At 46.4% G+C, this 25582-nt stretch overlaps 17 non-coding genes and 3 pseudogenes across 17 annotated transcripts; 11 read left to right on the forward strand and 9 right to left on the reverse strand.

Moving 5' to 3' along the window:
* The first annotated feature begins 160 nt into the window (after positions 1 to 160).
* Positions 161 to 324, forward strand: LOC138413045 (U1 spliceosomal RNA). Its single transcript, XR_011245381.1, has one exon. It is a non-coding gene; the product is annotated as a U1 spliceosomal RNA (small nuclear RNA).
* Positions 325 to 1159: 835 nt separating this feature from the next.
* LOC138413046 (U1 spliceosomal RNA) lies at positions 1160 to 1323 on the forward strand. The gene has a single exon (XR_011245382.1). It is a non-coding gene; the product is annotated as a U1 spliceosomal RNA (small nuclear RNA).
* Positions 1324 to 2158: 835 nt separating this feature from the next.
* On the forward strand, positions 2159 to 2322 carry LOC138413047 (U1 spliceosomal RNA). Its single transcript, XR_011245383.1, has one exon. It is a non-coding gene; the product is annotated as a U1 spliceosomal RNA (small nuclear RNA).
* An 835-nt stretch (positions 2323 to 3157) lies between these two features.
* LOC138413048 (U1 spliceosomal RNA) lies at positions 3158 to 3321 on the forward strand. The gene has a single exon (XR_011245384.1). It is a non-coding gene; the product is annotated as a U1 spliceosomal RNA (small nuclear RNA).
* Positions 3322 to 4030: 709 nt separating this feature from the next.
* LOC138412577 (U2 spliceosomal RNA) lies at positions 4031 to 4207 on the reverse strand (annotated as a pseudogene).
* A 5704-nt stretch (positions 4208 to 9911) lies between these two features.
* On the reverse strand, positions 9912 to 10024 carry LOC138412673 (U5 spliceosomal RNA). The gene has a single exon (XR_011245008.1). It is a non-coding gene; the product is annotated as a U5 spliceosomal RNA (small nuclear RNA).
* A 735-nt stretch (positions 10025 to 10759) lies between these two features.
* LOC138413050 (U1 spliceosomal RNA) lies at positions 10760 to 10923 on the forward strand. Its single transcript, XR_011245386.1, has one exon. It is a non-coding gene; the product is annotated as a U1 spliceosomal RNA (small nuclear RNA).
* A 711-nt stretch (positions 10924 to 11634) lies between these two features.
* LOC138413296 (U2 spliceosomal RNA) lies at positions 11635 to 11826 on the reverse strand. Its single transcript, XR_011245633.1, has one exon. It is a non-coding gene; the product is annotated as a U2 spliceosomal RNA (small nuclear RNA).
* A 176-nt stretch (positions 11827 to 12002) lies between these two features.
* LOC138412645 (U5 spliceosomal RNA) lies at positions 12003 to 12120 on the reverse strand. Its single transcript, XR_011244980.1, has one exon. It is a non-coding gene; the product is annotated as a U5 spliceosomal RNA (small nuclear RNA).
* A 735-nt stretch (positions 12121 to 12855) lies between these two features.
* Positions 12856 to 13019, forward strand: LOC138413051 (U1 spliceosomal RNA). The gene has a single exon (XR_011245387.1). It is a non-coding gene; the product is annotated as a U1 spliceosomal RNA (small nuclear RNA).
* An 835-nt stretch (positions 13020 to 13854) lies between these two features.
* LOC138413133 (U1 spliceosomal RNA) lies at positions 13855 to 14018 on the forward strand. Its single transcript, XR_011245469.1, has one exon. It is a non-coding gene; the product is annotated as a U1 spliceosomal RNA (small nuclear RNA).
* A 709-nt stretch (positions 14019 to 14727) lies between these two features.
* LOC138412573 (U2 spliceosomal RNA) lies at positions 14728 to 14903 on the reverse strand (annotated as a pseudogene).
* A 4792-nt stretch (positions 14904 to 19695) lies between these two features.
* Positions 19696 to 19856, reverse strand: LOC138412589 (U2 spliceosomal RNA; annotated as a pseudogene).
* A 181-nt stretch (positions 19857 to 20037) lies between these two features.
* Positions 20038 to 20150, reverse strand: LOC138412674 (U5 spliceosomal RNA). The gene has a single exon (XR_011245009.1). It is a non-coding gene; the product is annotated as a U5 spliceosomal RNA (small nuclear RNA).
* Positions 20151 to 20885: 735 nt separating this feature from the next.
* Positions 20886 to 21049, forward strand: LOC138413052 (U1 spliceosomal RNA). Its single transcript, XR_011245388.1, has one exon. It is a non-coding gene; the product is annotated as a U1 spliceosomal RNA (small nuclear RNA).
* Positions 21050 to 21884: 835 nt separating this feature from the next.
* Positions 21885 to 22048, forward strand: LOC138413053 (U1 spliceosomal RNA). Its single transcript, XR_011245389.1, has one exon. It is a non-coding gene; the product is annotated as a U1 spliceosomal RNA (small nuclear RNA).
* An 835-nt stretch (positions 22049 to 22883) lies between these two features.
* Positions 22884 to 23047, forward strand: LOC138413054 (U1 spliceosomal RNA). Its single transcript, XR_011245390.1, has one exon. It is a non-coding gene; the product is annotated as a U1 spliceosomal RNA (small nuclear RNA).
* An 835-nt stretch (positions 23048 to 23882) lies between these two features.
* Positions 23883 to 24046, forward strand: LOC138413142 (U1 spliceosomal RNA). Its single transcript, XR_011245478.1, has one exon. It is a non-coding gene; the product is annotated as a U1 spliceosomal RNA (small nuclear RNA).
* A 709-nt stretch (positions 24047 to 24755) lies between these two features.
* Positions 24756 to 24947, reverse strand: LOC138413297 (U2 spliceosomal RNA). The gene has a single exon (XR_011245634.1). It is a non-coding gene; the product is annotated as a U2 spliceosomal RNA (small nuclear RNA).
* A 176-nt stretch (positions 24948 to 25123) lies between these two features.
* LOC138412646 (U5 spliceosomal RNA) lies at positions 25124 to 25241 on the reverse strand. Its single transcript, XR_011244981.1, has one exon. It is a non-coding gene; the product is annotated as a U5 spliceosomal RNA (small nuclear RNA).
* Positions 25242 to 25582: the final 341 nt, after the last annotated feature.

Here is a 25582-nt window from a genome sequence, read left to right on the forward strand (position 1 = left end):
TCATTTCACAGCAGTGTTTGCTTCACTTCAACAAATCCTGTATCAAAGGAGGACGAGGCGTTACCGAAGGCTTTTGGGCTCTGCGAATATGCATTGCAGGCACCGTGAGCCAAACAACTGTGTCTCAGAGCTAGGGCCCTGTCTCCGGTGCTCCCAACTCATACTTACCTGGCAGGGGAGATACCATGATCAAGAAGGTGGTTCACCCAGGGCGAGGCCCAGCCATTGCACTTCGGTTGTGCTGACCCCTGCGAATTCCCCAAATGTGGGAATCTCGACTGCATAATTTCTGGTAGTGGGGGACTGCGTCCGCGCTCTCCCCTGATCATTATGTTCAATTACAAGAAATGCCGGCAAAAATGTATAGCTCTAGTTTTTACAGCGTGTTTTGTACTCCCAAAGCCACGCATTCACTGATGCCACTGGCTTGTGGTGGATGTTGGAGTGGCATTATAGCCTCTCGGTGACAGTCACCACCTTCACGGTAGGCCTCTCTTTGCTTTCCTATCCCAGTATGCAACATTCCCAACCCTCTGCCAATCAAAAGTAGACACATCTTTATTTCCTCCTGCCCTGGCTAATGTGGTTGGCTTTTGAGCCTGTCTTAGCAATACATCCCTGAACTGCATACATTTGGTCCTAAATGCTGCCACCAAGCTTCTCACCAAGTCTCCCAGAAGGTCTTGTGTGAAAACAAGTTTTCATGCTTGACAAAGGCTGAGACGTGTTCTCTCCTCCCCCGAGTTGGCTGTTTTGATCAGTCACGTATGCTAGAAAAACTTGTACTGCCTGCATGCTTGTTTTCCAGAATTCATAGCAGTTGGTGTTGTCTCAGAGACAAAGGCATTGTGTCATCTGGCTTTTGCTGTGATTTCTCAGAGACGGCCAGAGGTTACACGGTGGCTTCTCAGGAAGTTTTACTCTGTTTTGGCAAGGGGAATAAAAGGACGGGAGCCAAGAAATGTGATAAATTAATTTATATGTCATTTCACAGCCTAGTCATTTCACAGCAGTGTTTGCTTCACTTCAACAAATAATGTATCAAAGGAGGACGAGGCGTTACCGAAGGCTTTTGGGCTCTGCGAATATGCATTGCAGGCACCGTGAGCCAAACAACTGTGTCTCAGAGCTAGGGCCCTGTCTCCGGTGCTCCCAACTCATACTTACCTGGCAGGGGAGATACCATGATCAAGAAGGTGGTTCACCCAGGGCGAGGCCCAGCCATTGCACTTCGGTTGTGCTGACCCCTGCGAATTCCCCAAATGTGGGAATCTCGACTGCATAATTTCTGGTAGTGGGGGACTGCGTCCGCGCTCTCCCCTGATCATTATGTTCAATTACAAGAAATGCCGGCAAAAATGTATAGCTCTAGCTTTTACGGCGTGTTTTGTACTCCCAAAGCCACGCATTCACTGATGCCACTGGCTTGTGGTGGATGTTGGAGTGGCATTATAGCCTCTCGGTGACAGTCACCACCTTCACGGTAGGCCTCTCTTTGCTTTCCGATCCCAGTATGCAACATTCCCAACCCTCTGCCAATCAAAAGTAGACACATCTTTATTTCCTCCTGCCCTGGCTTATGTGGTTGGCTTTTGAGCCTGTCTTAGCAATACATCCCTGAACTGCATACATTTGGTCCTATATGCTGCCACCAAGCTTCTCACCAAGTCTCCCAGAAGGTCTTGTGTGAAAACAAGTTTTCATGCTTGACAAAGGCTGAGACGTGTTCTCTCCTCCCCCGAGTTGGCTGTTTTGATCAGTCACGTATGCTAGAAAAACTTGTACTGCCTGCATGCTTGTTTTCCAGAATTCATAGCAGTTGGTGTTGTCTCAGAGACAAAGGCATTGTGTCATCTGGCTTTTGCTGTGATTTCTCAGAGACGGCCAGAGGTTACACGGTGGCTTCTCAGGAAGTTTTACTCTGTTTTGGCAAGGGGAATAAAAGGACGGGAGCCAAGAAATGTGATAAATTAATTTATATGTCATTTCACAGCCTAGTCATTTCACAGCAGTGTTTGCTTCACTTCAACAAATAATGTATCAAAGGAGGACGAGGCGTTACCGAAGGCTTTTGGGCTCTGCGAATATGCATTGCAGGCACCGTGAGCCAAACAACTGTGTCTCAGAGCTAGGGCCCTGTCTCCGGTGCTCCCAACTCATACTTACCTGGCAGGGGAGATACCATGATCAAGAAGGTGGTTCACCCAGGGCGAGGCCCAGCCATTGCACTTCGGTTGTGCTGACCCCTGCGAATTCCCCAAATGTGGGAATCTCGACTGCATAATTTCTGGTAGTGGGGGACTGCGTCCGCGCTCTCCCCTGATCATTATGTTCAATTACAAGAAATGCCGGCAAAAATGTATAGCTCTAGTTTTTACGGCGTGTTTTGTACTCCCAAAGCCACGCATTCACTGATGCCACTGGCTTGTGGTGGATGTTGGAGTGGCATTATAGCCTCTCGGTGACAGTCACCACCTTCACGGTAGGCCTCTCTTTGCTTTCCTATCCCAGTATGCAACATTCCCAACCCTCTGCCAATCAAAAGTAGACACATCTTTATTTCCTCCTGCCCTGGCTAATGTGGTTGGCTTTTGAGCCTGTCTTAGCAATACATCCCTGAACTGCATACATTTGGTCCTATATGCTGCCACCAAGCTTCTCACCAAGTCTCCCAGAAGGTCTTGTGTGAAAACAAGTTTTCATGCTTGACAAAGGCTGAGACGTGTTCTCTCCTCCCCCGAGTGGGCTGTTTTGATCAGTCACGTATGCTAGAAAAACTTGTACTGCCTGCATGCTTGTTTTCCAGAATTCATAGCAGTTGGTGTTGTCTCAGAGACAAAGGCATTGTGTCATCTGGCTTTTGCTGTGATTTCTCAGAGACGGCCAGAGGTTACCCGGTGGCTTTTCAGGAAGTTTGACTCTGTTTTGGCAAGGGGAATAAAAGGACGGGAGCCAAGAAATGTGATAAATTAATTTATATGTCATTTCACAGCCTAGTCATTTCACAGCAGTGTTTGCTTCACTTCAACAAATCCTGTATCAAAGGAGGACGAGGCGTTACCGAAGGCTTTTGGGCTCTGCGAATATGCATTGCAGGCACCGTGAGCCAAACAACTGTGTCTCAGAGCTAGGGCCCTGTCTCCGGTGCTCCCAACTCATACTTACCTGGCAGGGGAGATACCATGATCAAGAAGGTGGTTCACCCAGGGCGAGGCCCAGCCATTGCACTTCGGTTGTGCTGACCCCTGCGAATTCCCCAAATGTGGGAATCTCGACTGCATAATTTCTGGTAGTGGGGGACTGCGTCCGCGCTCTCCCCTGATCATTATGTTCAATTACAAGAAATGCTGGCAAAAATGTATAGCTCTAGCTTTTACGGCGTGTTTTGTACTCCCAAAGCCACGCATTCACTGATGCCACTGGCTTGTGGTGGATGTTGGAGTGGCATTATAGCCTCTCGGTGACAGTCACCACCTTCACGGTAGGCCTCTCTTTGCTTTCCGATCCCAGTATGCAACATTCCCAACCCTCTGCCAATCAAAAGTAGACACATCTTTATTTCCTCCTGCCCTGGCTAATGTGGTTGGCTTTTGAGCCTGTCTTAGCAATACATCCCTGAACTGCATACATTTGGTCCTATATGCTGCCACCAAGCTTCTCACCAAGTCTCCCAGAAGGTCTTGTGTGAAAACAAGTTTTCATGCTTGACAAAGGCTTCCAACTCAATTTGGAATCCAGTTCAAGCTCATTGGGATCCCACTGAGAGCCGTGCATGGTCAGGCACAGACGTGTAGTAGACATCTACTGCAGCCATATCAATCCGTAAGGAATTGGGAACCCCTGATCAGAGTTTCTGGATTGTTCTTCAATCAAGACTCAAGGCAAAAGGAGACTGTGCTTATGACGTTGTATCCCTTACACACTGGCTCTCTCTCTCTGCCGGACCATTACCTTCATTTCCTTCACCCGCTGTGAATTGACTTTTGAAACAGGACAATTGTTTGAGTGCTTGGTTTTCTACAAGGTAAGAACAGAGTGCACCGTTCCCAGCGGCACTGCAATGCTAGGTCGATGCGTGGAGTGAAAGGAGCAAGCTCCAAATTTCAGCCCCTCGTGCTAAAAATCGGCTTAATATGTAGTCCTCTTATAGAGGACATATCAGATATTAAACTGATAAGAACAGATTTTTTTTCTTTCGAAAAGATTTATTGTTACAGATCACATCATTTTCTCATAACATTTTTATATGTCAACAGTAAGACGTTTTACAATTATTTGACTTATTGATACATTTTAGGAGTACAGTGAAACTGTAAAAACCATGTTTAAAACAATAATAGCAATTTCTTTTGATACTTAAAAAAGGGGGGTGCATCGGTTAAAAACCTATTGAGCAAGAACAGGGTGAGTCCTTATCAATGTTAACTCATCCCGCTCCCCCAAACATTTGGTCTCTCGGTACCCTCTCATGGTGCTCAGAGCTCCTCACCCTCTTGCTCCTTCCCACCTGCCTCACCCGGAGAGCCAGGCCGCCGCTGCTTTGACCTTTTTGTGTGTGACTCCGACTCCTTCATCCGAATGGGCACAGAGGCGATTCTTCTTTGTGGCTGTGTCCTAGGCCTGCCGCCTGTAGCTCCGGTTACTTTGACCGTTGCCATGGCCGTTCGGATCACAGCCACGGGGGGGATCTGCATGTGCCTTCTTACCAGCAAGTTTCTGGAGGTCCAAATGGCGTCTTTGATGGCGGCGAGGGTGAGCCACTGCCTTGCAAAGTCATTTTTGTTTTTTACTTGCTGGCTCACCCCATAGAGCACTAGTTGTGCTGTGAGGACCTCCCTTGCTGGCAAGTACGGGAATTTCAAGGAGCCGGCCATTGCCCACTGGTCTACAGCAGCACTGCACTCCCAGAGCAGATGCCTCACCGACTCCGGTGCGCCACAACCAGGTCGGGGGCAGGTTGAGTGCACTGACATGCCTCTGGAGTGCATAACGGACCTGACTGGGAGGATCTCATGAGCCACCATCCACGACAGGTCCCGGAGTCTGTTTGGGAGAGAGGGATGGTTCACGTTGCGCCAAACTGTTTTGGGCTCACCGAATGCAAGCCCGCGCACTGGACTCATTGGTTCCTGCTCCTGCACAACAGAGATCAGAGATCGATGGTTAGTTAAAATATGCAACTCCTCCTGCTCCAGGTTAAAATGTTTTAAAAAGGTTTGGATAAAAACATAGGCTGGTGGTAGGTTAAAAGACACAGGTATTTTAAGATCCATTGGTAAAATCTTGAGTCTTCTGAGGTAAAATCCCATCCAGAATCGTGTCATCCCTGTTGTCTTTGGATTTCTGAAGGGGTCTGTGGCTTGTGTTATATGTTCTGCGGTGTATCTGCTTCCTAAAAACAAGAAAAGGTCGGGAACTCCTTTCCCTCCTTTGTCTTTTGGCCTCTTCATTACACATCTCCTCAGTCTCTCCCACTTGGAACCCCACAGGAAGTAAAATATGGCTCGGTCAAGGTCTAAAAACACGTGTCTGGGTGGGATAAAAACAGAACTGATGAGTAAAAGCAAGGGTAAAATCACTGCTTTGATGATTAAAACCTTGCCTTCAAGGGTCAGTCTTCTAAGTCCCCAAAACCCTAGTCTCTGCCTCACTTTCCCTACCAGGTCTGGCCAATTTGTTCTGCCACCTCCCTCCCTGTCAAATTTAATCCCCAGTATTTTTTGGTCAGTCTGGGTCGTCGTCATAGGGAGTCTTGTCATCTCAGTCGCAGTCCATGGTCCGTAGAATTGGGCTTGGGTCTTGCTTCTATTAAGTTTTGACCCAGAGGCCCGTCCATACCAGTCAGTCAGGTCCAGCGTCCGGTTGACAGATAAAAGATCAGTGCATAGAATGTTCACATCGTCCATATATAAAACACATTTTGTCTCAAGTCCCCCACTCCCTGGAATTTTAACCCCATTGATTAGTTGATCCCTTCTCAAGATTTGTGCCAGTGGTTCTATACAGATGACATAGAGGAGGGCAGATAACGGACAACCCTGACGGACACCGCAGTTAATATTGACTGCGTTTGTCAAATGCCCATTAATGACAAAGTTGCTGACAATACCCCGGTACAGCAAGCCCACCCAGCCTATAAACTTTTCCGGGAACCCCATTTTTTGCAGTACCTGAAAAAGGTACTGGTGCGAGACCCGATCGAAAGCTTTCTCAAAATCTAGGTTTAGGACTACTAGCCGGATGTTTCTGTCTCTCGCATAACAGATGGTGTCTCGGATCAGTACGAGGCTGTCAGTGATCTTCCTCCCCGGGATGGCACATGCTTGATCCGGGTGAATCAACTCTTTTAAAAACAATGACATGCGTGAAGCTAAAAGTTTGCTATACAGTTTACAGTCGCAGTTTAAAAGTGTGATAGGTCTCCAGTTCTTCAAGTCAGTCTTGTCTTTGCTTTTATGAAGTAGAGTCACTATCCCTACCCTAAAACTGTCTGGAAGTGTGTCAAGGTGTTCAAAGTCCATAAAAACAGCCAGCAAGTCAGGTGCTAAAAGGTCCCAAAAGGTCAAATAAAATTCTAAAGGAAGTCCATCCTGTCCTGGCGACTTGCTTTTCTTAAAACTCAAGATGCATTTATTTAACTCTAAAATAGTAAAATCTTGGGCTAAAAGCACCTTGTCACTCACTATTTTTTCAACGTTATTTATCAATTCATTTATGGTGTCTTGAAGAACAGGTTTTTCCTTGTACAGGGATGTATAAAACTCCACCACAACATTTTTGATTTCTTCTGTTGTGTCGACTGTGCAACCATTCTCTTTACATAGTTTTAAAATGCCTCCTCCTTTATTAATAATTTTCTTAAAAAAATATCTTGTGCATTTTTCCCCCTCCTCTATTTCCTGTTCCCTACTCCTTAAAATGACACCCTTGCTTTTTATTTCAGCTAAAATTGACATTTCTGTTTTGATTTGCTTCATCTCCTCGTTAAAATCCATCCCTTTTTGGTTGAGTTTAAAATAGCGCTGTAATCTTTTTTGCAGTCCCATCATGCGTCGGTTTTCATGAAGTTTCTTTTTCCTACCTGCCTGTTTAAAAAAAGTCTGGGTCTTTCCCTTCACCATTTCCCACCAGTGTGCACGTGTATCGTATAAGTCTTGAAGGGTCTGCCATTCTCTATACTGCTCCCTGTATTGACTCACTACAGTCTTGTCTTCTAAAAGGGAGCAGTTGAGTTTCCACAGACCACTTCTTGATGTCACACCTGAAGGGAGTGATAGGGTGCAGGATAGCATGAGGTGATCAGAGAAGAAAACTGGAGTTAATCTAGCATAGGTTGTTGGGCAGTCTCGTGTAAAAACATAGTCTATGCGAGAGGCTCTGGTGCCATCACCACTGAACCAGGTGAAGCCCTCCTCTCTGGGATGCATGGTTTTAAAACAGTCCTTGAGTTTAAAATCTGTACAAATGCCCTGCAATAAAACAGATGTTTTATCAACCTTAAAATCATCCCCTGCTCTTTTTCTATCCTTCTTGCTTAAAACACAGTTAAAGTCCCCCCCTACAATTAGTGGATCCCTACCTAGCATGTGGGACTGCAAGTCTTCTAAAAGGTCATACCTGTCGTTCTTATCATTAAAACCATAAATGTTTAACACGTTAAAATGTTGTCCCATAAAAGTCAAATGTGCTAAAAGTGCCCGACCATCTCTCACCACAGTGCTGCCCTTCACCACCACCTGAGGATTTTTTATTAAAATGGCCACTCCATCATTTTTATTCGAGTTTGAGCCACTCCATATCGAGGTTTGTGGCCACATCTCCTCCCACTGTCTGTATTGCTTTAAAAACGGTATGCCACACTCTTGTATTAAAAACACATCTGACTTAAAAGAATAGATAAAGGATAAAATGCTCTGGGCTCTAACTCTTGATTTCACACTTCTAACATTGATGGTTGAGAAGGTGAGCGCCATGAGTAGAATTAAAATATACAGGTATGACATTGTTTAAAAGGCTTACAATTTAATTAAGACATTTCAAAATGTGTGCCAGTTAAGCCCTTAAGCAATTTCTTGTGAATGGAGCTCTTCCTTTACTCTTTCAGGTGAAGAGTGTGGGAGTTGAGCTCCAGTCCCCCTTCGGACCCTAGGGGTCGGTCTCTGACGCAATGCTGCATTGAGGTTTGAGTTTTTTGGGGTTGATTGCAGAGCTATTGAAAGGAAAGAGATCTCATTTGGAGAATTAGGGGGGAAGACTCTGGGCTCCTCCACAGAAGAACTGTCTGAGAGAGACCCAGCTCTTCCCCTCTTATCTGAGACTGGAGTCTCAGATGAGAATTCTGATGCAAGTCTCTTTTTTTGCTGGGCATTGGGGAGGGGGGCATCCTCACTATTGTCATGTGGTTGGATTTCATTACTAGCTCCGCCCTCTGCCTGCATTGCCTCACCTTCCTTGGGACTTTCCAGGGGTGGGGGTTGTGCAGGCCCCTCCTCCTCTCCCACCTCACCTGATGTCTCTCCTCCATTCACAAGATTTGGCGGGAGATTTGAATTTTCCAGCCCAGCCTCTTCAATAAGCTCTCTCACTTCTTCACCTTGTCGACCATTTTGTAATATCACTCTTGTTGCTTTTAGTTTGTTGGCAAAGGATTTTGGGCAATCTCTGAACAGGTGGTTTGACTCACCGCAAAGATTGCACCTCCTGCCATTGGTGCACTCTTCAAAAGTGTGCCCAATTTCTCTGCATTTTCCACAAAACAACTTTTTGCATGCCTCTACCAGGTGTCCATGCTCACCACACCTGCGGCAGAGCTTGGGTTGTCCCTGGTAGTGGATATAGCCCCTGTTTTCTCCCAGCACTATCATGGATGGCAGATGTTTCAGGCCTTGGTAACCTTGGGAGTCCTGCCATTGTTGGATGGGGACTCTCCAAGCACAATTCCAAATGCCATCTTCATCTCTCACTTTGGTAGCCTGGCCTCTTACAGTGCAATATCTTCCCAGCCACACAGAAATGTCCTCTGCATTCACAGTCTCATTGAACATTCTGACAATGACCGTTTTATTGGCATTGTCAGTCAGTTTCTCAACTTTGAAAGCAGAAAACTGGGTTTTAGCATCTTCAAATCTTGTCCAAAATTCTCTTAGTACAAATGCAGAACGAAAGCTAACATCAAAACCTTTGTTAAAAGGGAGGGTCAAAATGCAGTTTAAATCCTCAGCAGTGAAGCCCAAGGCTTTCTGGACAAGCTTCCTAGAGAAGTCAAGTCTTGACATCTCCAGGAGCTTTCCATCTTCTTCATGAAAGTAAAAACGGACGCTGTGGTGCCTCCGCATGCCGGCATGGTTGGCCGACATGTTGAAGGCACCACAAGCAAGGTGCTAAAAACAAGTAAAACACAAAAGCTCTAAAACCAATTCAATGTAACAGAAAACTAGAACAATTAAATAACTTAAAATGTCTTAAAACCAGGGAAGGAAATGAACTAAAAGACACTTACCTTTGAACTGGATTCTTTCCAAATGAAATCTAGGGGGGTACAGAAATGCGTCAAAAACAAATATTCTCCTAGGGCCAAAGATCAACAAATATAAATGACTTGTTAATCTTTGAAACAAGGAATATTTTAAATATCCTCCCAACAACTGGTTTAAATTTATGTCACGACAGACAAAAATTTACCCAGCAAAAGGAGGTGATCGCAGTCTAAGCCAAAAGGCCGAGAAGCGATAACCCCCAAGTGGTGGATGTCCGTGCCGAGCTCTTGGCACAAATCTCACGTGTTGTGGTACCTCGTACGTACGCACGCATAACAATGGCTGCTGCTTATCGCCTCCGCCCAACCTCTCCTTTGTGGACACAGGGTTTCTGAAGTTGGACAGCTCTTTGACTTTTCACAATTTCAAAAGGCTCAGCAATAGAGCAAAGCCTGCCAAAAATATATTCAACTCATGGATGTTCCTCTCCACGGAAGTCTTTAGTAAAAGGCGAAAGACTTGTGCGCTTTGAAGAGAAACCAGAGTCAGCATGGCCCTCTGTTCCTGAGCAGCAGAGGAGGCTCTCGGTGACAGTCACCACCTTCACGGTAGGCCTCTCTTTGCTTTCCGATCCCAGTATGCAACATTCCCAACCCTCTGCCAATCAAAAGTAGACACATCTTTATTTCCTCCTGCCCTGGCTAATGTGGTTGGCTTTTGAGCCTGTCTTAGCAATACATCCCTGAACTGCATACATTTGGTCCTAAATGCTGCCACCAAGCTTCTCACCAAGTCTCCCAGAAGGTCTTGTGTGAAAACAAGTTTTCATGCTTGACAAAGGCTGAGACGTGTTCTCTCCTCCCCCGAGTTGGCTGTTTTGATCAGTCACGTATGCTAGAAAAACTTGTACTGCCTGCATGCTTGTTTTCCAGAATTCATAGCAGTTGGTGTTGTCTCAGAGACAAAGGCATTGTGTCATCTGGCTTTTGCTGTGATTTCTCAGAGACGGCCAGAGGTTACCCGGTGGCTTCTCAGGAAGTTTTACTCTGTTTTGGCAAGGGGAATAAAAGGACGGGAGCCAAGAAATGTGATAAATTAATGTATATGTCATTTCACAGCCTAGTCATTTCACAGCAGTGTTTGCTTCACTTCAACAAATCCTGTATCAAAGGAGGACGAGGCGTTACCGAAGGCTTTTGGGCTCTGCGAATATGCATTGCAGGCACCGTGAGCCAAACAACTGTGTCTCAGAGCTAGGGCCCTGTCTCCGGTGCTCCCAACTCATACTTACCTGGCAGGGGAGATACCATGATCAAGAAGGTGGTTCACCCAGGGCGAGGCCCAGCCATTGCACTTCGGTTGTGCTGACCCCTGCGAATTCCCCAAATGTGGGAATCTCGACTGCATAATTTCTGGTAGTGGGGGACTGCGTCCGCGCTCTCCCCTGATCATTATGTTCAATTACAAGAAATGCCGGCAAAAATGTATAGCTCTAGTTTTTACAGCGTGTTTTGTACTCCCAAAGCCACGCATTCACTGATGCCACTGGCTTGTGGTGGATGTTGGAGTGGCATTATAGCCTCTCGGTGACAGTCACCACCTTCACGGTAGGCCTCTCTTTGCTTTCCGATCCCAGTATGCAACATTCCCAACCCTCTGCCAATCAAAAGTAGACACATCTTTATTTCCTCCTGCCCTGGCTAATGTGGTTGGCTTTTGAGCCTGTCTTAGCAATACATCCCTGAACTGCATACATTTGGTCCTATATGCTGCCACCAAGCTTCTCACCAAGTCTCCCAGAAGGTCTTGTGTGAAAACAAGTTTTCATGCTTGACAAAGGCTTCCAACTCAATTTGGAATCCAGTTCAAGCTCATTGGGATCCCACTGAGAGCCGTGCATGGTCAGGCACAGACGTGTAGTAGACATCTACTGCAGCCATATCAATCCGTAAGGAATTGGGAACCCCTGATCAGAGTTTCTGGATTGTTCTTCAATCAAGACTCAAGGCAAAAGGAGACTGTGCTTATGACGTTGTATCCCTTACACACTGGCTCTCTCTCTCTCTGCCGGACCATTACCTTCATTTCCTTCACCCGCTGTGAATTGACTTTTGAAACAGGACAATTGTTTGAGTGCTTGGTTTTCTACAAGGTAAGAACAGAGTGCACCGTTCCCAGCGGCACTGCAATGCTAGGTCGATGCGTGGAGTGAAAGGAGCAAGCTCCAAATTTCAGCCCCTCGTGCTAAAAATCGGCTTAATATGTAGTCCTCTTATAGAGGACATATCAGATATTAAACTGATAAGAACAGATACTACACTTGATCTTAGCCAAAAGGCCGAGAAGCGATAACCCCCAAGTGGTGGATGTCCGTGCCGAGCTCTTGGCACAAATCTCACGTGTTGTGGTACCTCGTACGTACGCACGCATAACAATGGCTGCTGCTTATCGCCTCCGCCCAACCTCTCCTTTGTGGACACAGGGTTTCTGAAGTTGGACAGCTCTTTGACTTTTCACAATTTCAAAAGGCTCAGCAATACAGCAAAGCCTTCCAAAAATATATTCAACTCATGGATGTTCCTCTCCACGGAAGTCTTTAGTAAAAGGCGAAAGACTTGTGCGCTTTGAAGAGAAACCAGAGTCAGCATGGCCCTCTGTTCCTGAGCAGCAGAGGAGGCTCTCGGTGACAGTCACCACCTTCACGGTAGGCCTCTCTTTGCTTTCCTATCCCAGTATGCAACATTCCCAACCCTCTGCCAATCAAAAGTAGACACATCTTTATTTCCTCCTGCCCTGGCTAATGTGGTTGGCTTTTGAGCCTGTCTTAGCAATACATCCCTGAACTGCATACATTTGGTCCTAAATGCTGCCACCAAGCTTCTCACCAAGTCTCCCAGAAGGTCTTGTGTGAAAACAAGTTTTCATGCTTGACAAAGGCTGAGACGTGTTCTCTCCTCCCCCGAGTTGGCTGTTTTGATCAGTCACGTGTGCTAGAAAAACTTGTACTGCCTGCATGCTTGTTTTCCAGAATTCATAGCAGTTGGTGTTGTCTCAGAGACAAAGGCATTGTGTCATCTGGCTTTTGCTGTGATTTCTCAGAGACGGCCAGAGGTTACCCGGTGGCTTTTCAGGAAGTTTTACTCTGTTTTGGCAAGGGGAATAAAAGGACGGGAGCCAAGAAATGTGATAAATTAATTTATATGTCATTTCACAGCCTAGTCATTTCACAGCAGTGTTTGCTTCACTTCAACAAATCCTGTATCAAAGGAGGACGAGGCGTTACCGAAGGCTTTTGGGCTCTGCGAATATGCATTGCAGGCACCGTGAGCCAAACAACTGTGTCTCAGAGCTAGGGCCCTGTCTCCGGTGCTCCCAACTCATACTTACCTGGCAGGGGAGATACCATGATCAAGAAGGTGGTTCACCCAGGGCGAGGCCCAGCCATTGCACTTCGGTTGTGCTGACCCCTGCGAATTCCCCAAATGTGGGAATCTCGACTGCATAATTTCTGGTAGTGGGGGACTGCGTCCGCGCTCTCCCCTGATCATTATGTTCAATTACAAGAAATGCCGGCAAAAATGTATAGCTCTAGTTTTTACGGCGTGTTTTGTACTCCCAAAGCCACGCATTCACTGATGCCACTGGCTTGTGGTGGATGTTGGAGTGGCATTATAGCCTCTCGGTGACAGTCACCACCTTCACGGTAGGCCTCTCTTTGCTTTCCTATCCCAGTATGCAACATTCCCAACCCTCTGCCAATCAAAAGTAGACACATCTTTATTTCCTCCTGCCCTGGCTAATGTGGTTGGCTTTTGAGCCTGTCTTAGCAATACATCCCTGAACTGCATACATTTGGTCCTAAATGCTGCCACCAAGCTTCTCACCAAGTCTCCCAGAAGGTCTTGTGTGAAAACAAGTTTTCATGCTTGACAAAGGCTGAGACGTGTTCTCTCCTCCCCCGAGTGGGCTGTTTTGATCAGTCACGTATGCTAGAAAAACTTGTACTGCCTGCATGCTTGTTTTCCAGAATTCATAGCAGTTGGTGTTGTCTCAGAGACAAAGGCATTGTGTCATCTGGCTTTTGCTGTGATTTCTCAGAGACGGCCAGAGGTTACCCGGTGGCTTTTCAGGAAGTTTGACTCTGTTTTGGCAAGGGGAATAAAAGGACGGGAGCCAAGAAATGTGATAAATTAATTTATATGTCATTTCACAGCCTAGTCATTTCACAGCAGTGTTTGCTTCACTTCAACAAATCCTGTATCAAAGGAGGACGAGGCGTTACCGAAGGCTTTTGGGCTCTGCGAATATGCATTGCAGGCACCGTGAGCCAAACAACTGTGTCTCAGAGCTAGGGCCCTGTCTCCGGTGCTCCCAACTCATACTTACCTGGCAGGGGAGATACCATGATCAAGAAGGTGGTTCACCCAGGGCGAGGCCCAGCCATTGCACTTCGGTTGTGCTGACCCCTGCGAATTCCCCAAATGTGGGAGTCTCGACTGCATAATTTCTGGTAGTGGGGGACTGCGTCCGCGCTCTCCCCTGATCATTATGTTCAATTACAAGAAATGCTGGCAAAAATGTATAGCTCTAGCTTTTACGGCGTGTTTTGTACTCCCAAAGCCACGCATTCACTGATGCCACTGGCTTGTGGTGGATGTTGGAGTGGCATTATAGCCTCTCGGTGACAGTCACCACCTTCACGGTAGGCCTCTCTTTGCTTTCCGATCCCAGTATGCAACATTCCCAACCCTCTGCCAATCAAAAGTAGACACATCTTTATTTCCTCCTGCCCTGGCTAATGTGGTTGGCTTTTGAGCCTGTCTTAGCAATACATCCCTGAACTGCATACATTTGGTCCTATATGCTGCCACCAAGCTTCTCACCAAGTCTCCCAGAAGGTCTTGTGTGAAAACAAGTTTTCATGCTTGACAAAGGCTTCCAACTCAATTTGGAATCCAGTTCAAGCTCATTGGGATCCCACTGAGAGCCGTGCATGGTCAGGCACAGACGTGTAGTAGACATCTACTGCAGCCATATCAATCCGTAAGGAATTGGGAACCCCTGATCAGAGTTTCTGGATTGTTCTTCAATCAAGACTCAAGGCAAAAGGAGACTGTGCTTATGACGTTGTATCCCTTACACACTGGCTCTCTCTCTCTGCCGGACCATTACCTTCATTTCCTTCACCCGCTGTGAATTGACTTTTGAAACAGGACAATTGTTTGAGTGCTTGGTTTTCTACAAGGTAAGAACAGAGTGCACCGTTCCCAGCGGCACTGCAATGCTAGGTCGATGCGTGGAGTGAAAGGAGCAAGCTCCAAATTTCAGCCCCTCGTGCTAAAAATCGGCTTAATATGTAGTCCTCTTATAGAGGACATATCAGATATTAAACTGATAAGAACAGATTTTTTTCTTTCGAAAAGATTTATTGTTACAGATCACATCATTTTCTCATAACATTTTTATATATCAACAGTAAGACGTTTTACAATTATTTGACTTATTGATACATTTTAGGAGTACAGTGAAACTGTAAAAACCATGTTTAAAACAATAATAGCAATTTCTTTTGATACTTAAAAAAGGGGGGTGCATCGGTTAAAAACCTATTGAGCAAGAACAGGGTGAGTCCTTATCAATGTTAACTCATCCCGCTCCCCCAAACATTTGGTCTCTCGGTACCCTCTCATGGTGCTCAGAGCTCCTCGCCCTCTTGCTCCTTCCCACCTGCCTCACCCGGAGAGCCAGGCCGCCGCTGCTTTGACCTTTTTGTGTGTGACTCCGACTCCTTCATCCGAATGGGCACAGAGGCGATTCTTCTTTGTGGCTGTGTCCTAGGCCTGCCGCCTGTAGCTCCGGTTACTTTGACCGTTGCCATGGCCGTTCGGATCACAGCCACGGGGGGGATCTGCATGTGCCTTCTTACCAGCAAGTTTCTGGAGGTCCAAATGGCGTCTTTGATGGCGGCGAGGGTGAGCCACTGCCTTGCAAAGTCATTTTTGTTTTTTACTTGCTGGCTCACCCCATAGAGCACTAGTTGTGCTGTGAGGACCTCCCTTGCTGGCAAGTACGGGAATTTCAAGGAGCCGGCCATTGCCCACTGGTCTACAGCAGCACTGCACTCCCAGAGCAGATGCCTCACCGACTCCGGTGCGCCACAACCAGGTCGGGGGCAGGTTGAGTGCGCTGACATGCCTCGGGAGTGCATAACGGACCTGACTGGGAGGATCTCATGAGCCACCATCCACGACAGGTCCCGGAGTCTGTTTGGGAGAGAGGGATGGTTCACGTTGTGCCAAACTGTTTTGGGCTCACCGAATGCAAGCCCGCGCACTGGACTCATTGGTTCCTGCTCCTGCACAACAGAGATCAGAGATCGATGGTTAGTTAAAATATGCAACTCCTCCTGCTCCAGGTTAAAATGTTTTAAAAAGGTTTGGATAAAAACATAGGCTGGTGGTAGGTTAAAAGACACAGGTATTTTAAGATCCGTTGGTAAAATCTTGAGTCTTCTGAGGTAAAATCCCATCCAGAATCGTGTCATCCCTGTTGTCTTTGGATTTCTGAGGGGGTCTGTGGCTTGTGTTATATGTTCTGCGGTGTATCTGCTTCCTAAAAACAAGAAAAGGTCGGGAACTCCTTTCCCTCCTTTGTCTTTTGGCCTCTTCATTACACATCTCCTCAGTCTCTCCCACTTGGAACCCCACAGGAAGTAAAATATGGCTCGGTCAAGGTCTAAAAACACGTGTCTGGGTGGGATAAAAACAGAACTGATGAGTAAAAGCAAGGGTAAAATCACTGCTTTGATGATTAAAACCTTGCCTTCAAGGGTCAGTCTTCTAAGTCCCCAAAACCCTAGTCTCTGCCTCACTTTCCCTACCAGGTCTGGCCAATTTGTTCTGCCACCTCCCTCCCTGTCAAATTTAATCCCCAGTATTTTTGGAAAACCCAGTTTTCTGCTTTCAAAGTTGAGAAACTGACTGACAATGCCAATAAAACGGTCATTGTCAGAATGTTCAATGAGACTGTGAATGCAGAGGACATTTCTGTGTGGCTGGGAAGATATTGCACTGTAAGAGGCCAGGCTACCAAAGTGAGAGATGAAGATGGCATTTGGAATTGTGCTTGGAGAGTCCCCATCCAACAATGGCAGGACTCCCAAGGTTACCAAGGCCTGAAACATCTGCCATCCATGATAGTGCTGGGAGAAAACAGGGGCTATATCCACTACCAGGGACAACCCAAGCTCTGCCGCAGGTGTGGTGAGCATGGACACCTGGTAGAGGCATGTAAAAAATTGTTTTGTGGAAAATGCAGAGAAATTGGGCACACTTTTGAAGAGTGCACCAATGGCAGGAGGTGCAATCTTTGCGGTGAGTCAAACCACCTGTTCAGAGATTGCCCAAAATCCTTTGCCAACAAACTAAAAGCAACAAGAGTGATATTACAAAATGGTCGACAAGGTGAAGAAGTGAGAGAGCTTGTTGAAGAGGCTGGGCTGGAAAATTCAAATCTCCCGCCAAATCTTGTGAATGGAGGAGAGACATCAGGTGAGGTGGGAGAGGAGGAGGGGCCTGCACAACCCCCACCCCTGGAAAGTCCCAAGGAAGGTGAGGCAATGCAGGCAGAGGGCGGAGCTAGTAATGAAATCCAACCACATGACAATAGTGAGGATGCCCCCCTCCCCAATGCCCAGCAAAAAAAGAGACTTGCATCAGAATTCTCATCTGAGACTCCAGTCTCAGATAAGAGGGGAAGAGCTGGGTCTCTCTCAGACAGTTCTTCTGTGGAGGAGCCCAGAGTCTTCCCCCCTAATTCTCCAAATGAGATCTCTTTTCTTTCAATAGCTCTGCAATCAACCCCAAAAAACTCAAACCTCAATGCAGCATTGCGTCAGAGACCGACCCCTAGGGTCCGAAGGGGGACTGGAGCTCAACTCCCACACTTTTCACCTGAAAGAGTAAAGGAAGAGCTCCATTCACAAGAAATTGCTTAAGGGCTTAACTGGCACACATTTTGAAATGTCTTAATTAAATTGTAAGCCTTTTAAACAATGTCATACCTGTATATTTTAATTCTACTCATGGCGCTCACCTTCTCAACCATCAATGTTAGAAGTGTGAAATCAAGAGTTAGAGCCCAGAGCATTTTATCCTTTATCTATTCTTTTAAGTCAGATGTGTTTTTAATACAAGAGTGTGGCATACCGTTTTTAAAGCAATACAGACAATGGGAGGAGATGTGGCCACAAACCTCGATATGGAGTGGCTCAAACTCAAACAAAAATGATGGAGTGGCCATTTTAATAAAAAATCCTCAGGTGGTGGTGAAGGGCAGCACTGTGGTGAGAGATGGTCGGGCACTTTTAGCACATTTGACTTTTATGGGACAACATTTTAACGTGTTAAACATTTATGGTTTTAATGATAAGAACGACAGGTATGACCTTTTAGAAGACTTGCAGTCCCACATGCTAGGTAGGGATCCACTAATTGTAGGGGGGGACCTTAACTGTGTTTTAAGCAAGAAGGATAGAAAAAGAGCAGGGGATGATTTTAAGGTTGATAAAACATCTGTTTTATTGCAGGACATTTGTACAGATTTTAAACTCAAGGACTGTTTTAAAACCATGCATCCCAGAGAGGAGGGCTTCACCTGGTTCAGTGGTGATGGCACCAGAGCCTCTCGCATAGACTATGTTTTTACACGAGACTGCCCAACAACCTATGCTAGATTAACTCCAGTTTTCTTCTCTGATCACCTCATGCTATCCTGCACCCTATCACTCCCTTCAGGTGTGACATCAAGAAGTGGTCTGTGGAAACTCAACTGCTCCCTTTTAGAAGACAAGACTGTAGTGAGTCAATACAGGGAGCAGTATAGAGAATGGCAGACCCTTCAAGACTTATACGATACACGTGCACACTGGTGGGAAATGGTGAAGGGAAAGACCCAGACTTTTTTTAAACAGGCAGGTAGGAAAAAGAAACTTCATGAAAATCGACGCATGATGGGACTGCAAAAAAGATTACAGCGCTATTTTAAACTCAACCAAAAAGGGATGGATTTTAACGAGGAGATGAAGCAAATCAAAACAGAAATGTCAATTTTAGCCGAAATAAAAAGCAAGGGTGTCATTTTAAGGAGTAGGGAACAGGAAATAGAGGAGGGGGAGAAATGCACAAGATATTTTTTTAAGAAAATTATTAATAAAGGGGGGGGCATTTTAAAACTATGTAAAGAGAATGGTTGCACAGTCGACACAACAGAAGAAATCAAAAATGTTGTGGAGGAGTTTTATACATCCCTGTACAAGGAAAAACCTGTTCTTCAAGACACCATGAATGAAGTGATAAGTAACGTTGAAAAAATAGTAAGTGACAAGGTGCTTTTAGCCCAAGATTTTACTATTTTAGAGTTAAATAAATGCATCTTGAGTTTTAAGAAAAGGAAGTCGCCAGGACAGGATGGACTTCCTTTAGAATTTTATTTGACCTTTTGGGACCTTTTAGCACCTGACTTGCTGGCTGTTTTTATGGACTTTGAACGCCTTGACACACTTCCAGACAGTTTTAGGGTAGGGTTAGTGACTCTACTTCATAAAAGCAAAGACAAGACTGACTTGAAGAACTGGAGACCTATCACACTTTTAAACTGCGACTGTAAACTGTATAGCAAACTTTTAGCTTCACGCATGTCATTGTTTTTAAAAGAGTTGATTCACCCGGATCAAGCATGTGCCATCCCGGGGAGGAAGATCACTGACAGCCTCGTACTGATCCGAGACACCATCTGTTATGCGAGAGACAGAAACATCCGGCTAGTAGTCCTAAACCTAGATTTTGAGAAAGCTTTCGATCGGGTCTCGCACCAGTACCTTTTTCAGGTACTGCAAAAAATGGGGTTCCCGGAAAGGTTTATAGGCTGGGTGGGCTTGCTGTACCGGGGTATTGTCAGCAACTTTGTCATTAATGGGCATTTGACAAACGCAGTCAATATTAACTGCGGTGTCCGTCAGGGTTGTCCGTTATCTGCCCTCCTCTATGTCATCTGTATAGAACCACTGGCACAAATCTTGAGAAGGGATCAACTAATCAATGGGGTTAAAATTCCAGGGAGTGGGGGACTTGAGACAAAATGTGTTTTATATATGGACGATGTGAACATTTTATGCACTGATCTTTTATCTGTCAACCGGACGCTGGACCTGACTGACTGGTATGGACGGGCCTCTGGGTCAAAACTTAATAGAAGCAAGACCCAAGCCCAATTCTACGGACCATGGACTGCGACTGAGATGACAAGACTCCCTATGACGACGACTCAGACTGATAAGAACAGATACTACACTTGATCTTAGCCAAAAGGCCGAGAAGCGATAACCCCCAAGTGGTGGATGTCCGTGCCGAGCTCTTGGCACAAATCTCACGTGTTGTGGTACCTCGTACGTACGCACGCATAACAATGGCTGCTGCTTATCGCCTCCGCCCAACCTCTCCTTTGTGGACACAGGGTTTCTGAAGTTGGACAGCTCTTTGACTTTTCACAATTTCAAAAGGCTCAGCAATAGAGCAAAGCCTGCCAAAAATATATTCAACTCATGGATGTTCCTCTCCACGGAAGTCTTTAGTAAAAGGCGAAAGACTTGTGCGCTTTGAAGAGAAACCAGAGTCAGCATGGCCCTCTGTTCCTGAGCAGCAGAGGAGGCTCTCGGTGACAGTCACCACCTTCACGGTAGGCCTCTCTTTGCTTTCCTATCCCAGTATGCAACATTCCCAACCCTCTGCCAATCAAAAGTAGACACATCTTTATTTCCTCCTGCCCTGGCTAATGTGGTTGGCTTTTGAGCCTGTCTTAGCAATACATCCCTGAACTGCATACATTTGGTCCTAAATGCTGCCACCAAGCTTCTCACCAAGTCTCCCAGAAGGTCTTGTGTGAAAACAAGTTTTCATGCTTGACAAAGGCTGAGACGTGTTCTCTCCTCCCCCGAGTTGGCTGTTTTGATCAGTCACGTATGCTAGAAAAACTTGTACTGCCTGCATGCTTGTTTTCCAGAATTCATAGCAGTTGGTGTTGTCTCAGAGACAAAGGCATTGTGTCATCTGGCTTTTGCTGTGATTTCTCAGAGACGGCCAGAGGTTACCCGGTGGCTTCTCAGGAAGTTTTACTCTGTTTTGGCAAGGGGAATAAAAGGACGGGAGCCAAGAAATGTGATAAATTAATGTATATGTCATTTCACAGCCTAGTCATTTCACAGCAGTGTTTGCTTCACTTCAACAAATCCTGTATCAAAGGAGGACGAGGCGTTACCGAAGGCTTTTGGGCTCTGCGAATATGCATTGCAGGCACCGTGAGCCAAACAACTGTGTCTCAGAGCTAGGGCCCTGTCTCCGGTGCTCCCAACTCATACTTACCTGGCAGGGGAGATACCATGATCAAGAAGGTGGTTCACCCAGGGCGAGGCCCAGCCATTGCACTTCGGTTGTGCTGACCCCTGCGAATTCCCCAAATGTGGGAATCTCGACTGCATAATTTCTGGTAGTGGGGGACTGCGTCCGCGCTCTCCCCTGATCATTATGTTCAATTACAAGAAATGCCGGCAAAAATGTATAGCTCTAGTTTTTACAGCGTGTTTTGTACTCCCAAAGCCACGCATTCACTGATGCCACTGGCTTGTGGTGGATGTTGGAGTGGCATTATAGCCTCTCGGTGACAGTCACCACCTTCACGGTAGGCCTCTCTTTGCTTTCCTATCCCAGTATGCAACATTCCCAACCCTCTGCCAATCAAAAGTAGACACATCTTTATTTCCTCCTGCCCTGGCTAATGTGGTTGGCTTTTGAGCCTGTCTTAGCAATACATCCCTGAACTGCATACATTTGGTCCTAAATGCTGCCACCAAGCTTCTCACCAAGTCTCCCAGAAGGTCTTGTGTGAAAACAAGTTTTCATGCTTGACAAAGGCTGAGACGTGTTCTCTCCTCCCCCGAGTTGGCTGTTTTGATCAGTCACGTATGCTAGAAAAACTTGTACTGCCTGCATGCTTGTTTTCCAGAATTCATAGCAGTTGGTGTTGTCTCAGAGACAAAGGCATTGTGTCATCTGGCTTTTGCTGTGATTTCTCAGAGACGGCCAGAGGTTACACGGTGGCTTCTCAGGAAGTTTTACTCTGTTTTGGCAAGGGGAATAAAAGGACGGGAGCCAAGAAATGTGATAAATTAATTTATATGTCATTTCACAGCCTAGTCATTTCACAGCAGTGTTTGCTTCACTTCAACAAATAATGTATCAAAGGAGGACGAGGCGTTACCGAAGGCTTTTGGGCTCTGCGAATATGCATTGCAGGCACCGTGAGCCAAACAACTGTGTCTCAGAGCTAGGGCCCTGTCTCCGGTGCTCCCAACTCATACTTACCTGGCAGGGGAGATACCATGATCAAGAAGGTGGTTCACCCAGGGCGAGGCCCAGCCATTGCACTTCGGTTGTGCTGACCCCTGCGAATTCCCCAAATGTGGGAATCTCGACTGCATAATTTCTGGTAGTGGGGGACTGCGTCCGCGCTCTCCCCTGATCATTATGTTCAATTACAAGAAATGCCGGCAAAAATGTATAGCTCTAGCTTTTACGGCGTGTTTTGTACTCCCAAAGCCACGCATTCACTGATGCCACTGGCTTGTGGTGGATGTTGGAGTGGCATTATAGCCTCTCGGTGACAGTCACCACCTTCACGGTAGGCCTCTCTTTGCTTTCCGATCCCAGTATGCAACATTCCCAACCCTCTGCCAATCAAAAGTAGACACATCTTTATTTCCTCCTGCCCTGGCTTATGTGGTTGGCTTTTGAGCCTGTCTTAGCAATACATCCCTGAACTGCATACATTTGGTCCTATATGCTGCCACCAAGCTTCTCACCAAGTCTCCCAGAAGGTCTTGTGTGAAAACAAGTTTTCATGCTTGACAAAGGCTGAGACGTGTTCTCTCCTCCCCCGAGTTGGCTGTTTTGATCAGTCACGTATGCTAGAAAAACTTGTACTGCCTGCATGCTTGTTTTCCAGAATTCATAGCAGTTGGTGTTGTCTCAGAGACAAAGGCATTGTGTCATCTGGCTTTTGCTGTGATTTCTCAGAGACGGCCAGAGGTTACACGGTGGCTTCTCAGGAAGTTTTACTCTGTTTTGGCAAGGGGAATAAAAGGACGGGAGCCAAGAAATGTGATAAATTAATTTATATGTCATTTCACAGCCTAGTCATTTCACAGCAGTGTTTGCTTCACTTCAACAAATAATGTATCAAAGGAGGACGAGGCGTTACCGAAGGCTTTTGGGCTCTGCGAATATGCATTGCAGGCACCGTGAGCCAAACAACTGTGTCTCAGAGCTAGGGCCCTGTCTCCGGTGCTCCCAACTCATACTTACCTGGCAGGGGAGATACCATGATCAAGAAGGTGGTTCACCCAGGGCGAGGCCCAGCCATTGCACTTCGGTTGTGCTGACCCCTGCGAATTCCCCAAATGTGGGAATCTCGACTGCATAATTTCTGGTAGTGGGGGACTGCGTCCGCGCTCTCCCCTGATCATTATGTTCAATTACAAGAAATGCCGGCAAAAATGTATAGCTCTAGTTTTTACGGCGTGTTTTGTACTCCCAAAGCCACGCATTCACTGATGCCACTGGCTTGTGGTGGATGTTGGAGTGGCATTATAGCCTCTCGGTGACAGTCACCACCTTCACGGTAGGCCTCTCTTTGCTTTCCTATCCCAGTATGCAACATTCCCAACCCTCTGCCAATCAAAAGTAGACACATCTTTATTTCCTCCTGCCCTGGCTAATGTGGTTGGCTTTTGAGCCTGTCTTAGCAATACATCCCTGAACTGCATACATTTGGTCCTATATGCTGCCACCAAGCTTCTCACCAAGTCTCCCAGAAGGTCTTGTGTGAAAACAAGTTTTCATGCTTGACAAAGGCTGAGACGTGTTCTCTCCTCCCCCGAGTGGGCTGTTTTGATCAGTCACGTATGCTAGAAAAACTTGTACTGCCTGCATGCTTGTTTTCCAGAATTCATAGCAGTTGGTGTTGTCTCAGAGACAAAGGCATTGTGTCATCTGGCTTTTGCTGTGATTTCTCAGAGACGGCCAGAGGTTACCCGGTGGCTTTTCAGGAAGTTTGACTCTGTTTTGGCAAGGGGAATAAAAGGACGGGAGCCAAGAAATGTGATAAATTAATTTATATGTCATTTCACAGCCTAGTCATTTCACAGCAGTGTTTGCTTCACTTCAACAAATCCTGTATCAAAGGAGGACGAGGCGTTACCGAAGGCTTTTGGGCTCTGCGAATATGCATTGCAGGCACCGTGAGCCAAACAACTGTGTCTCAGAGCTAGGGCCCTGTCTCCGGTGCTCCCAACTCATACTTACCTGGCAGGGGAGATACCATGATCAAGAAGGTGGTTCACCCAGGGCGAGGCCCAGCCATTGCACTTCGGTTGTGCTGACCCCTGCGAATTCCCCAAATGTGGGAATCTCGACTGCATAATTTCTGGTAGTGGGGGACTGCGTCCGTGCTCTCCCCTGATCATTATGTTCAATTACAAGAAATGCTGGCAAAAATGTATAGCTCTAGCTTTTACGGCGTGTTTTGTACTCCCAAAGCCACGCATTCACTGATGCCACTGGCTTGTGGTGGATGTTGGAGTGGCATTATAGCCTCTCGGTGACAGTCACCACCTTCACGGTAGGCCTCTCTTTGCTTTCCGATCCCAGTATGCAACATTCCCAACCCTCTGCCAATCAAAAGTAGACACATCTTTATTTCCTCCTGCCCTGGCTAATGTGGTTGGCTTTTGAGCCTGTCTTAGCAATACATCCCTGAACTGCATACATTTGGTCCTATATGCTGCCACCAAGCTTCTCACCAAGTCTCCCAGAAGGTCTTGTGTGAAAACAAGTTTTCATGCTTGACAAAGGCTTCCAACTCAATTTGGAATCCAGTTCAAGCTCATTGGGATCCCACTGAGAGCCGTGCATGGTCAGGCACAGACGTGTAGTAGACATCTACTGCAGCCATATCAATCCGTAAGGAATTGGGAACCCCTGATCAGAGTTTCTGGATTGTTCTTCAATCAAGACTCAAGGCAAAAGGAGACTGTGCTTATGACGTTGTATCCCTTACACACTGGCTCTCTCTCTCTGCCGGACCATTACCTTCATTTCCTTCACCCGCTGTGAATTGACTTTTGAAACAGGACAATTGTTTGAGTGCTTGGTTTTCTACAAGGTAAGAACAGAGTGCACCGTTCCCAGCGGCACTGCAATGCTAGGTCGATGCGTGGAGTGAAAGGAGCAAGCTCCAAATTTCAGCCCCTCGTGCTAAAAATCGGCTTAATATGTAGTCCTCTTATAGAGGACATATCAGATATTAAACTGATAAGAACAGATACTACACTTGATCTTAGCCAAAAGGCCGAGAAGCGATAACCCCCAAGTGGTGGATGTCCGTGCCGAGCTCTTGGCACAAATCTCACGTGTTGTGGTACCTCGTACGTACGCACGCATAACAATGGCTGCTGCTTATCGCCTCCGCCCAACCTCTCCTTTGTGGACACAGGGTTTCTGAAGTTGGACAGCTCTTTGACTTTTCACAATTTCAAAAGGCTCAGCAATACAGCAAAGCCTTCCAAAAATATATTCAACTCATGGATGTTCCTCTCCACGGAAGTCTTTAGTAAAAGGCGAAAGACTTGTGCGCTTTGAAGAGAAACCAGAGTCAGCATGGCCCTCTGTTCCTGAGCAGCAGAGGAGGCTCTCGGTGACAGTCACCACCTTCACGGTAGGCCTCTCTTTGCTTTCCTATCCCAGTATGCAACATTCCCAACCCTCTGCCAATCAAAAGTAGACACATCTTTATTTCCTCCTGCCCTGGCTAATGTGGTTGGCTTTTGAGCCTGTCTTAGCAATACATCCCTGAACTGCATACATTTGGTCCTAAATGCTGCCACCAAGCTTCTCACCAAGTCTCCCAGAAGGTCTTGTGTGAAAACAAGTTTTCATGCTTGACAAAGGCTGAGACGTGTTCTCTCCTCCCCCGAGTTGGCTGTTTTGATCAGTCAC

The sequence above is a fragment of the Paralichthys olivaceus genome, chromosome 12, assembly GCF_024713975.1.
Source record: "Paralichthys olivaceus isolate ysfri-2021 chromosome 12, ASM2471397v2, whole genome shotgun sequence".
Taxonomy (NCBI): domain Eukaryota; kingdom Metazoa; phylum Chordata; class Actinopteri; order Pleuronectiformes; family Paralichthyidae; genus Paralichthys; species Paralichthys olivaceus.